The sequence below is a fragment of the Schistocerca piceifrons genome, chromosome 11, assembly GCF_021461385.2.
Source record: "Schistocerca piceifrons isolate TAMUIC-IGC-003096 chromosome 11, iqSchPice1.1, whole genome shotgun sequence".
In the NCBI taxonomy this organism is placed as follows: Eukaryota; Metazoa; Arthropoda; class Insecta; order Orthoptera; family Acrididae; genus Schistocerca; species Schistocerca piceifrons.
The window spans coordinates 88,465,339-88,475,932 of NC_060148.1; positions in this window are offsets into that span (position 1 = coordinate 88,465,339).

The following is a 10,594-nucleotide window of genomic DNA, read 5'->3' on the forward strand; positions in this document are numbered from 1 at the left end:
TGGTATCGTGATCCACCGACAACACCTGACAACATGCGTCAGTGCATTGTCAATGCGTGTGCAAACATTACGGAAGGCGAACTACTCACTGATGAGAGGAATGTCGTTACAGGTATTGCCAAATGCCTTGAGGTTGACGGACATCATTATGAGCATTTATTGCATTAATGTGGTATTTACAGGTAATCACGATGTAACAGCATGCGTTCTGAGAAATGATAAGTTCACAAAGGTACATGTATCACATTGGAACAACCGAAATAAAATGTTGAAACGTACCTACGTTCCGTATTTTAATTTAAAAAAAACCAACCTTTTACGAACTGTTCGTCTAAAATTGTGAGGCATATGTTTGTGACTATTACAGCGCCACCTATCACAAAGTGGATAAAAGGTGGCCCAACTAAAACATTCATATTTCTTTACGTACTACACGAATATGTAATAAAAAATGGGGGTTTCTATTTAAAAAACGCAGTTGATATCTGTTTGAGCTATGGCAGCGCCATTTAGCGGGCCAACCATGGCGCCATCTGGTTTCCCCCTTCAAGCTAGACCAGTTTCGTTCTTTGTAGTTTTTTCGTTTGACGCTTATTTCGTGAGATATTTGGCCCGGTCACGATCAATGGACCACCCTGTAGATAATCCTGAAGCCGAGTACGCACTGATTTACTACTCAGATCCATTATCGCAATACGTTATCTCTGGCTCATAGACGCGCTATTATTGTTGTGGGCTGTTCGTGGAAAACTCTTTTCCGCCACGCAATACAAAAGAACCGAAGCAGAAACCGAATTTAAAGTCATGTGGATCATTGTTTTATGCTGTAGGGCCCCTGCGAGCATGCAGAAGTACCGCAACACGACGTGGCATGGACTCTACTAATGTGTGAAGTAGTGCTGGAGGGAACTGACACCGTGAATGCTGCAGGGCTTGTGTAGTACTTGGTGAAAGACCCCTGGCATATCGTAAAGTTGAAATTTATTTTTAAAAAATACCGATCGACCATAAGGGTCGGCAAATAAATTTATTATGAATGCGCGGTAAGGCGCAGACAATTGAAAAAAAAAGCCAGTATTTATTTTTCTTTGCACATGATTTTGTTTTTCTCTCTCTCATATGTAGAAGGACGATGAAGATGTGCCGTATTAAGTATAAAGTATTACGAGTGTTATGTATCATATGTGGGCTTGAATAATAGTATATTTAACGACAGTATTAAGTATTTTTATTGAAGTTAAGTGGAACCAAGTAAGGATGATTTCATCATTTATTTCACACACACTGGTGTCCTGGAAGTCGGCTGCCTGCATCTACAATTGAAATTTAAGAGAGGAAGTCCGATTAGCCTAAATTTGTGCAACCAGAACATTTCTAATAATGCAATTCTACTACACTTTAACTTATTTTTTCCATTCACATATGTGTCTCTTTTTTTATTACTATAGCACAGGCCGTCCATACATCCGTTAGAGTACAAGTGGGTGGAGATGTCTTCTGGACAGTATGTTACAAAGCATCCCAGATATGCTCAATAATGCATATGTCTGGGGAATTTGGTGGCCACCTGAAGCGTTTAAACTCAGAACAGTGTTCCTGAGGCCACTCTGTAGCAATTTCAGAGATGTGGGTTGTCGCATTGTCCTGCTGGAATTGCCCAAGTTCGTTGGAATGCACAATGTGCATGAATGGATGCAGGTGATCAGACAGGATGCTTACATATGTGTCACCTGTCAGACTGGTATCTATACATATCAGGGGTCCCATATCACTACAACTGCACATGCTCACACCATTACAGAACCTCCACCAGCTTGAACGAGGTCCATGGAGTCATGAGGGTGTCTCCATACCAGTACACGTCCGTCCACTTGATGCAGTTTGAAACGAGACTCGTCCGACCAGGCGATGTGTTTGCAGTCACCAACAGTCCAATGTCGGTGTTGACGGGCCAAAGCGAGGCGTAAATCTTTGTGTCATGCAGACATCAAGAGTACACGAGTCGGCTTTCAGCTCCGAAAACCCATATAGATGATGTTTCGTTGAATGGTTCGCAGGATCTTTTTCCGGCCGAAGCGGTGTCGGAGAGTTGATGTTTTACTGGATACCTGATATTCACAGTACACTCGTGAAATCGTCGCACGGGAAAATCCCCGCTTCATCACTATCTCGAAGATGCTGTGTCTCATCGCTCATGCGCCGACTATACTACGTTCAAACGCACTTAAATCTTGATAACCTGCCATTGTAGCAACAGTAATCGATCTAAAACCTGCAGCAGACACTTATGTCTTATATAGGCGTTGCCAACTGCAGCGTCATATTCTGCCTGTTTATACACACTATGTGGTCAAAAGTATCCAGACACTGCATTGTGCAGTGTGCTTCCACCTACTGCCAGGTACTCCATATCAGCGACCTCAGTAGTCATCACACATCGTGAGAGACCAGAATGGGGCGCTTCGCGGAACTCATAGTCTTCGAACGCGGTGATGTGATTGATGGGTGTCACTTGTGTGACACATCTGTACGGGATATTTCCACACTCCTAAACATCCCTATGTCCACTTTCTCTGTTCTGGTAGTGAAGTGGAAACGTGAAGGGACATGTACAGCACAAAAGCATACAGGTCGACATCGTCTGTTGACTGACAGAGACTGCCAACAGTTGAAGAGGGTCGTAATGTGTAATAGGCAGACATCTATCCAGACCATCACACAGGAATTTTAAACGGCATCAGGATCCACTGTCAGTACTATGACAATTAGGCAGGAGTTGAGAAAACTTGGATACCATGGTCGAGCGGCTCATGCTGGGAAATGCCAAACGACACCTCGCTTGGTGCAAGGAGCGTAAACATTGGACGATTGATCAGTGGAAAAACGTTGTGTGGAGTGCCGAATCACGATGCACAATTGGCGATCCGATGACAGGGTGTGGGTATGGCGAATGCCCAGTGAACGTCATCTGCTAGCGCGTGTAGTGCCAACAGCAAAATTCGGAGGCGGGGGTGTTATGGTGTGGTCGTGTTTTTCATGGAGGGGGCTTGCAGAGCTTGTTGTTTTGCGCGGCACTATCACAGTACAGGCCTATATTGACGTCTTAAGCACCTTCTTGCTTCCAACTGTTGAAGAGTAATTTGGGGTGGCGATTGGATCTTTCAACACGATCGGGCACCTGTTCATAATGCACAGCCTGTGGCGGAGTGGTTACATGACAATAACATCCCTGTAATGGACTGGGCTACACAGAGTCCTTGCCTGAATCCTGGGACGTTTTGGAATGCCGACTTCATGACAGGCCCCACCGACCAACATCGATACCTCTCCTCAGTGCAGCGCTCCATGAAGAATGGGGTGCCATTCCCTAAAACACCTTCTAGCACCTAACTGAACGTATGCCTGCGAGAGAGGAAGCTGTCATCAAGGCTAAGGATGGGCCAACACCATACTGAATTCCAGCATTACCGATGGAGGACGCCATGAACTTGTAAGTCATTTTCAGCCCGGTGTCCGGATACTTTTGATCACACAGTGTATATTTAGGGCACTATTCATATTATCAGACTCTCAGTCATACAATGTACAACAAGTGTTATGGAAACTAGCAGTGCTGCTAGTAATAATATACCTATAGACACTTTGAGAAAGCAATGCCATTAAGTCCAGTCACATTAATGTGGTCTTCGCCTATCTTCATTGTCAATATCTAAGGCCCACTCACAGACAGCTGGTGGCAGCACTAGCAGCGGAGGGTGTGAATAGCATGTTACGGGGAGGCAGAAAACAGTACAGTCGTTGCAATACTGTGGAAGCTGTGCGGTTTACCTAATGTCCAAAAGGGCACGATTACTGGATTCTGGGCCAAGGGCGGAAACATATCCTAAATGGCTAAGTTTGTAAACTGTTTGCGTGCTTCCACGGTTAAAGTAGACCGTGCATTGCAAAGTGGCACTACCCAAAACAAGAGCCAAGGCACTTGTGGTGCACTACAGGCCAGGAATGACAGAGGCTACGGACACATGTACAAGCAGACAGGTGTACAACTGTCCAGTGAGATGAACTGAGGGCCTAACACAATTGTCTTCTCAATGACCATTCAGCCAACATTGCTGTTTGTGGGCTCCTCAGCAGGCGCTTGGTTCGTGGTTGGTGCAGCCGTACTGACCACTGTTCACAGACAATGAAAACTGGAATTTTCACTCCAATATTGCAACTGGACATCCACTGAGTCGCAACAGCTGGCATTTCCAGATGACTTGGCAGAAAATCCTAAAAAATTTTGGTCTTATGTCAAAGTGGTAGGGTGTCCAGACACCCTGTGACCAAAATGGTACTGAAACAGAGGATGACAGACTAAAGGCCGAAATACTAAATGTCTTTTTCCAAAGCTGTTTCACAGAGGAAGACTGCACTGTAGTTCCTTCTCTAGATTGTCGCACAGATGACAAAATGGTAGATATCGAAAAAGACGACAGAGGGATAGAGAAACAATTAAAATCGCTCAAAAGAGGAAAGGCCGCTGGACCTGATGGGATACCAGTTCGATTTTACACAGAGTACACGAAGGAACTTGCCCCCCTTCTTGTAGCGGTGTACCGTAGGTCTCTAGAACAGCGTAGCGTTCCAAAGGATTGGAAACGGGCACAGGTCATCCCCGTTTTCCAGAAGGGGCGTCGAACAGATGTGCAGAACTATAGACCTATATCTCTAACGTCGACCAGTTGTAGAATTTTGGAACACTAATTATGTTCGAGTATAATGACTTTTCTGGAGACTAGAAATCTACTCTGTAGGAATCAACATGGGTTTCCAAAAAGACGGTCGTGTGAAACCCAGCTCGCGCTATTCGTCCACGAGACTCAGAGGGCAGTAAACAGTAACAAAACACTTAATAAAGAAATACACGATCACAACACAAGAGGTTGAGAGAGACCCCACATCATCTCTCATAGAACAACACTTTATGAGAAAAGCCCTCACTATGCAGGCATAAAACTACTTCCATCCTAATATCTCCAAATTGCCCATTACAAAACTAAAAATGAAATTAAAAATATGGCTCCTAAACAATCCTGTATATTCAATAGATGAGTTTCTAGATTTAGTACACTCGTATGATGGAAGCCCATCTATCTAAAAATATATGTAATCTCAGATCTTAGACTGTGTCACAAACTGTAAATATTTGAATGTCAGATATGAATACTGTGTTACAAACTGTAGATTCCTTAATCTAAGTATGGCAATAACTATTTTTTTTATGTATAGTCCATATATGTAACTCTGTTCTCTCAACTAAATTTAGAAAAAGTTGTGTAGATAAAAGTGCCAGCCAATAATATGTAACCCTAGTAAGTAGGGCTCTGACTTATCCAGAAGACTGGAAGAAAAAAAAACCTTTTTTTTGTAATCAGTTGATGTTGGATCAAAATAAAATAAAAATAAATAAATAAATAAATAGGTTCCCAGGTAGATGCCATGTTTCTTGACTTCCACAAGGCGTTCGATACAGTTCCCCACAGTAGTTTAATGAACAAAGTAAGAGCATATGGACTATCAGACAAATTGTGTGATTGGATTGAAGAGTTCCTAGATAACAGAACACACCATGTCATTCTCAATGGGGAGAAGTCTTCTGAAGTAAGAGTGATTTCAGGTGTGCCGCAGGGGAGTGTCGTAGGACCATTGCTATTCACAATATACATAAATGACCTTGTGGATGACAACGGAAGTTCGCTGAGGCTTTTTGCAGATGATGTTGTGGTATATTGAGAGGTTGTAACAATGGAAAATTGTACTGAAATGCAGGAGGATCTGCAACGAATTGACGCATGGTGGAGGGAATGGCAATTGAATCTCAATGTAGACAAGTGTAATGAGCTGCGAATACATAGAAAGATAGATCCCTTATCATTTAGCTACAAAATAGCAGGTCAGCAACTGGAAGCAGTTAATTCCATAAATTATTTGGGAGTACGCATTAGGAGTGATTTAAAATGGAATGACCACATAAAATTAATCGTTGGTAAAGCGGATGCCAGACTGAGATTCATTGGAAGAATCCTAAGGAAATGCAGTCCTAAAACAAAGGAAGTAGGTTACAGTATGCTTGTTCGCCCACTGCTTGAATACTGCTCACCAGTGTGGGATCCGTACCAGATAGCGTTGATAGAAGAGATAGAGAAGATCCAACGGAGAGCAGCGCACTTCGTTACAGGATCATTTAGTAATTGCGAAAGCGCTACGGAGATGATAGATAAACTCCAGTGGAAGACTCTGCAGGAGAGACGCTCAGTAGCTCGGTACGGGCTTTTGTTAAAGTTTCGAGAACATATCTTCACCGAAGAGTCGAGCAGTATTTTGCTCCCTCCTACGTATATCTTGCGAAGAGACCATGAGGATAAAATCAGAGAGATTAGAGCCCACACAGAAGCTTACCGACAATCCTTCTTTCCACAAACAGTACAAGACTGGAATAGAAGGGGGAACCGATAGAGGTACTCAAGGTACCCGCCGCCACACACCGTCAGGTGGCTTGGGGAGTATGGATGTAGATGAATCATGTATGCTTCATTGGACAGACGGCAGACACACTGCAACAATCAATTTGAGGATCCAGGCTGGAGGAGGGAATGTTATGGTCTGGGGAATGTTTTCATGGCATTCTCTGGGTAATCTCGTCACTCTGGAAGGCACAGAGGATCAACACAAGTATGCATCCATTCTTGGGGACTATGTCCACCCCTAAATGCAGTTTGTTTCTCTTCTACACAGTGACATCCACCAGCAGGACAATGAAAAATGTCACATAGCTCATAGTGTATGTGCACGGTTCGAAGAGGACCAGGATGAGTTTATCATACTCCCCTGACCACCAGACTCTCTGGATTTGTTTCCAAATGAGAATTCGTGGGACTACCTCGATCGGGTTGTTCTGCCACAGATCCTCAACCGAGAAATCTAGTACAGGCCTCCACATCCCCGAAGGTGCCTTCCAGAACCTCACCGAATTTCTTTCTGCTTGACTCGCAGCAGTCTGCATCGCAAAAGTTGCTTATATAGCAACTGCTTTCCTGTAGCAGGACTTCACGAGACAGTGGCTTTTGAAATACTGGTTGCAACTGGCTGTGTATGGCAGGGCTGAACCTAGTGACCAAAGGCAGGCAGTATTGCCAGTGATCCTTCACTTTTGTTAGGAGGCCCTCAATAGACGTGAGCGTGCACAATGGAGCTCAGTGATAGGTACACAGTACATTGCCTTCCATCAATATGATAGGATACACTATACTTTTATATTTTAGCAGAGTATATGCTGTGGTCTTCATCGTGACTAATCTAAACTGTGTGCTGGAGTGGGACTTAGATCCAAATGAGTGCCTTTTGTGACAGAGTCCTGGCAATTGCAGAGCTGATCAGCAGATGCAGTTAACTGAATCCTTTACCGTAATCACACACCAGGGATTAACTAAAGTGTATGATACTAGCTGCCACCTTACAATGTCATCTAGACCTCAGACTACACTACAGATATGTCACCATGACCTACATTCCAAAAACTAATTCTAAATACAAATGTTAAACAGATGCTGTGTTCCATTTGCGCACCAATGAAATCACCCACCACCATTACATTATGGCAAAAAGCTGACATCTGGTATCAGAAGTGAAGAGTGAATTGGAGCAAATGAACACAGGAAATGGAAGAGAGAGACATTTGGCCTTATACAAATCACAGACTCAATAATTTGTAGCCAGTTGCACATTTTGCACCATAGAGAGCTGCGGCTGGTCCCGGCAGAGGTTCGAGTCATCCCTCGGGCGTGGGTGTGTGTGTTTGTCCTTAGGATAATTTAGGTTAAAGTAGTGTGTAAGCTTAGGGACTGATGACTTTAGCAGTTAAGTCCCATAAGATTTCACGCACATTAGAACCATAGAGAGCATTGTGTTTGTTAAAATGTATGGCAATTTATGAATTTGTGTTTTAAAGTTACAAGACACTTTCTCCCAGGACATTGTTGCCTTGTATTTTGGAAAATAATTATTGTTAACTATATTAAAACCAATAATGATGGTAATTAAGTTTTTTAAAGTGCTGTATATTTATTACTTTTTTTGTGAGGGAAAATTTTTTGTAAGTGCTTATATTTCAATTACAGTAAAATTCAATATCTTCTTACTGGTGCCAGATTAAGTATTTAATTATTCTCGATATATAACTCTATTGTCTGGTATCAGAATGTATTTTTCCTGCCAAGAACTACACTGGAGTGCCAAAGAAAGTGGTATAGGCATCCATATTCAAATACAGAAATATGTAAACAGGCAGAATATGGCGCTATGGTCGAGAACACCTATATAAGACAACAAGTGTTTGGCGCAATTGTTAGATCGGTTACTGCTGCTACAATGGCAAGTTATCAGGATTTAAGTGAGTCTGAATGTGGTGTTCTAGTCGGTGCATGAGCAATGGGACACAGCATCTCCGAGGCAGCGATGAAGTGGCGATTTTCCCGTATGACAATTTCATGAGTGTACCATGAATATCAGGAATCTGATAAAACATCAAATCCCTGACTTTGCTGCAGCCAGAAAAAGATCCTGAAACAACGGGACCAATGGCACCTGAAGTGAATCATTCAGTGTGACAGAAGTGCAAGCCTTCTGCAAGTTGCTGCAGCTTACAATCCTGGGCCATCAACAACTGTCAGCGTGTGAACCATTCAATGTAACATTATCGGTGTGGGCTTTCGGAGCCGAAGGACCACTCGTGTACCTTGTGACTGCACAACACAAAACTTGACACCTCACCTGTGTCCATCAACACCAACATTGGACTGTTGATGATGACTGGAAACATGTTGCCTTGTCGGACAAGTCTCGTTTCAAATTGTATCAAGCGGATGGAGATGTACGGGTATGGAGACAACCTCATGAATCCATGGACCCAGCATGTCAGCAGGGGACTGTTCAAGCTGGTAGAGGCTCTTTAATGGTGTGCGGCTTGTGCAATTGGAGTGATTTGGGACCCCTGATACATCTAGATACGACTCTGACAGATGACACATACATAAACATCTTGTGTGATCACCTGCATCCATTCATGTTCATTGTGATTTCCAATGGACTTGGGCAATTCCAGCAGTACAATGCAACAACCCACATATCCAGAAGTGCTACAAAAGGGGTCCAGGAAAACTCTTCTGGGTTTAAACACTTCCGCTGGCTACCAAGCTCCCCAACATTATTGAGCGTATCTGGGATGCCTTGCACCGTGATGTTCAGAAGAGATCTCCACCACCTCATACTCTTACAGATTTATGGACAGCTCTGCAGAATTCATGGTGTCAGTTCCCTCCAGCACAACTTCAGAGTCCACGTCACATCGCATTGCAGCATTTCTGGGTGCTCACAGGAGCCCTACATGATATGAGGCAGATATACCAGTTTCTTTGACTCTGAAGTGTATGTTCCTGTTGGTTTGAATTCAATCAGTATCCATATAAAAAGGTCTTTCATTCACTCATCGTGTTCTGTGGACCCCACCGAGAAGCAGAATCTTCAGGAATGTGGAACAAATCACATTATGCATTCACAGAAGACAAGCAACTCGTAAAACTCAATCTGCATGCTTTAAGAACAATAAAATGTTCCTGCAATGCACAGAAGGGGTTCAAAATAAGGAAGTGCACTTTCAATGTTATTTTCCGTGGTTGTCATGGTTGATGTAATGCATGGAGTGGCAAAAACAGTCTGAGAGGATGATGATTAGCTAACAGTCTTCACTGATGACCTGATCTGGGAGAATAATGTCACCACAATCTACGCTCCAAAAACTAATATGGACACTAAAGAAATATTGTCAGGTTTCTGTTTGCATGCAGCTGAAATTACACTACACATCATTACATTATGGTATAAGGCCAACATCTGGTATTAGAGGTGATGGGTGAATCAGGCCAACTCACTGCAGGAAATGTAAGAGACAGTCTTTTGACCTTAGACAGATCCTGAACTCCATACTGTTGCACTTTATGACCTACAGCAAGAATTGTGTATGTTAAACTGTGTACCACTTGATGAATTCTTCTTTTAAAACTACAAGATACTTTCTCTGAGGACACTGTTGCCCTTAATTAAAATAATAAAATTTAGATGTGTTAAAACCAATATTGATTGTACTGAAGTTTTTTAAAGTGCCGTGTATTTATTGAAATTTTTTTGCGAGTGAACTTGTATAAGTGCTTACATTTCAATGATACTAAAGTTCAATATCTTCTTGCTAGCAGCAAATTATGTATTTAATTGTTCTCAATACATACATCTAGCCTTGGGAGAGCCAGTCCTGACAAAACTTTACCATCTGGTGAGCAAGATATATGAGACAGGCAAAATACCCTCAGACTTCAAGAAGAATATTATAATTCCAATTCCAAAGAAAGTAGGTGTTGACAGATGCGAAAATTACCGAACTATCAGTTTAATAAAACACGGCTGCAAAATACTAACATGAATTCTTTACACATGAATGGAAAAACTAGTAGAAGCCAACCTCGGGGAAGATCAGTTTGGATTCCGTAGCAATATTGGAACA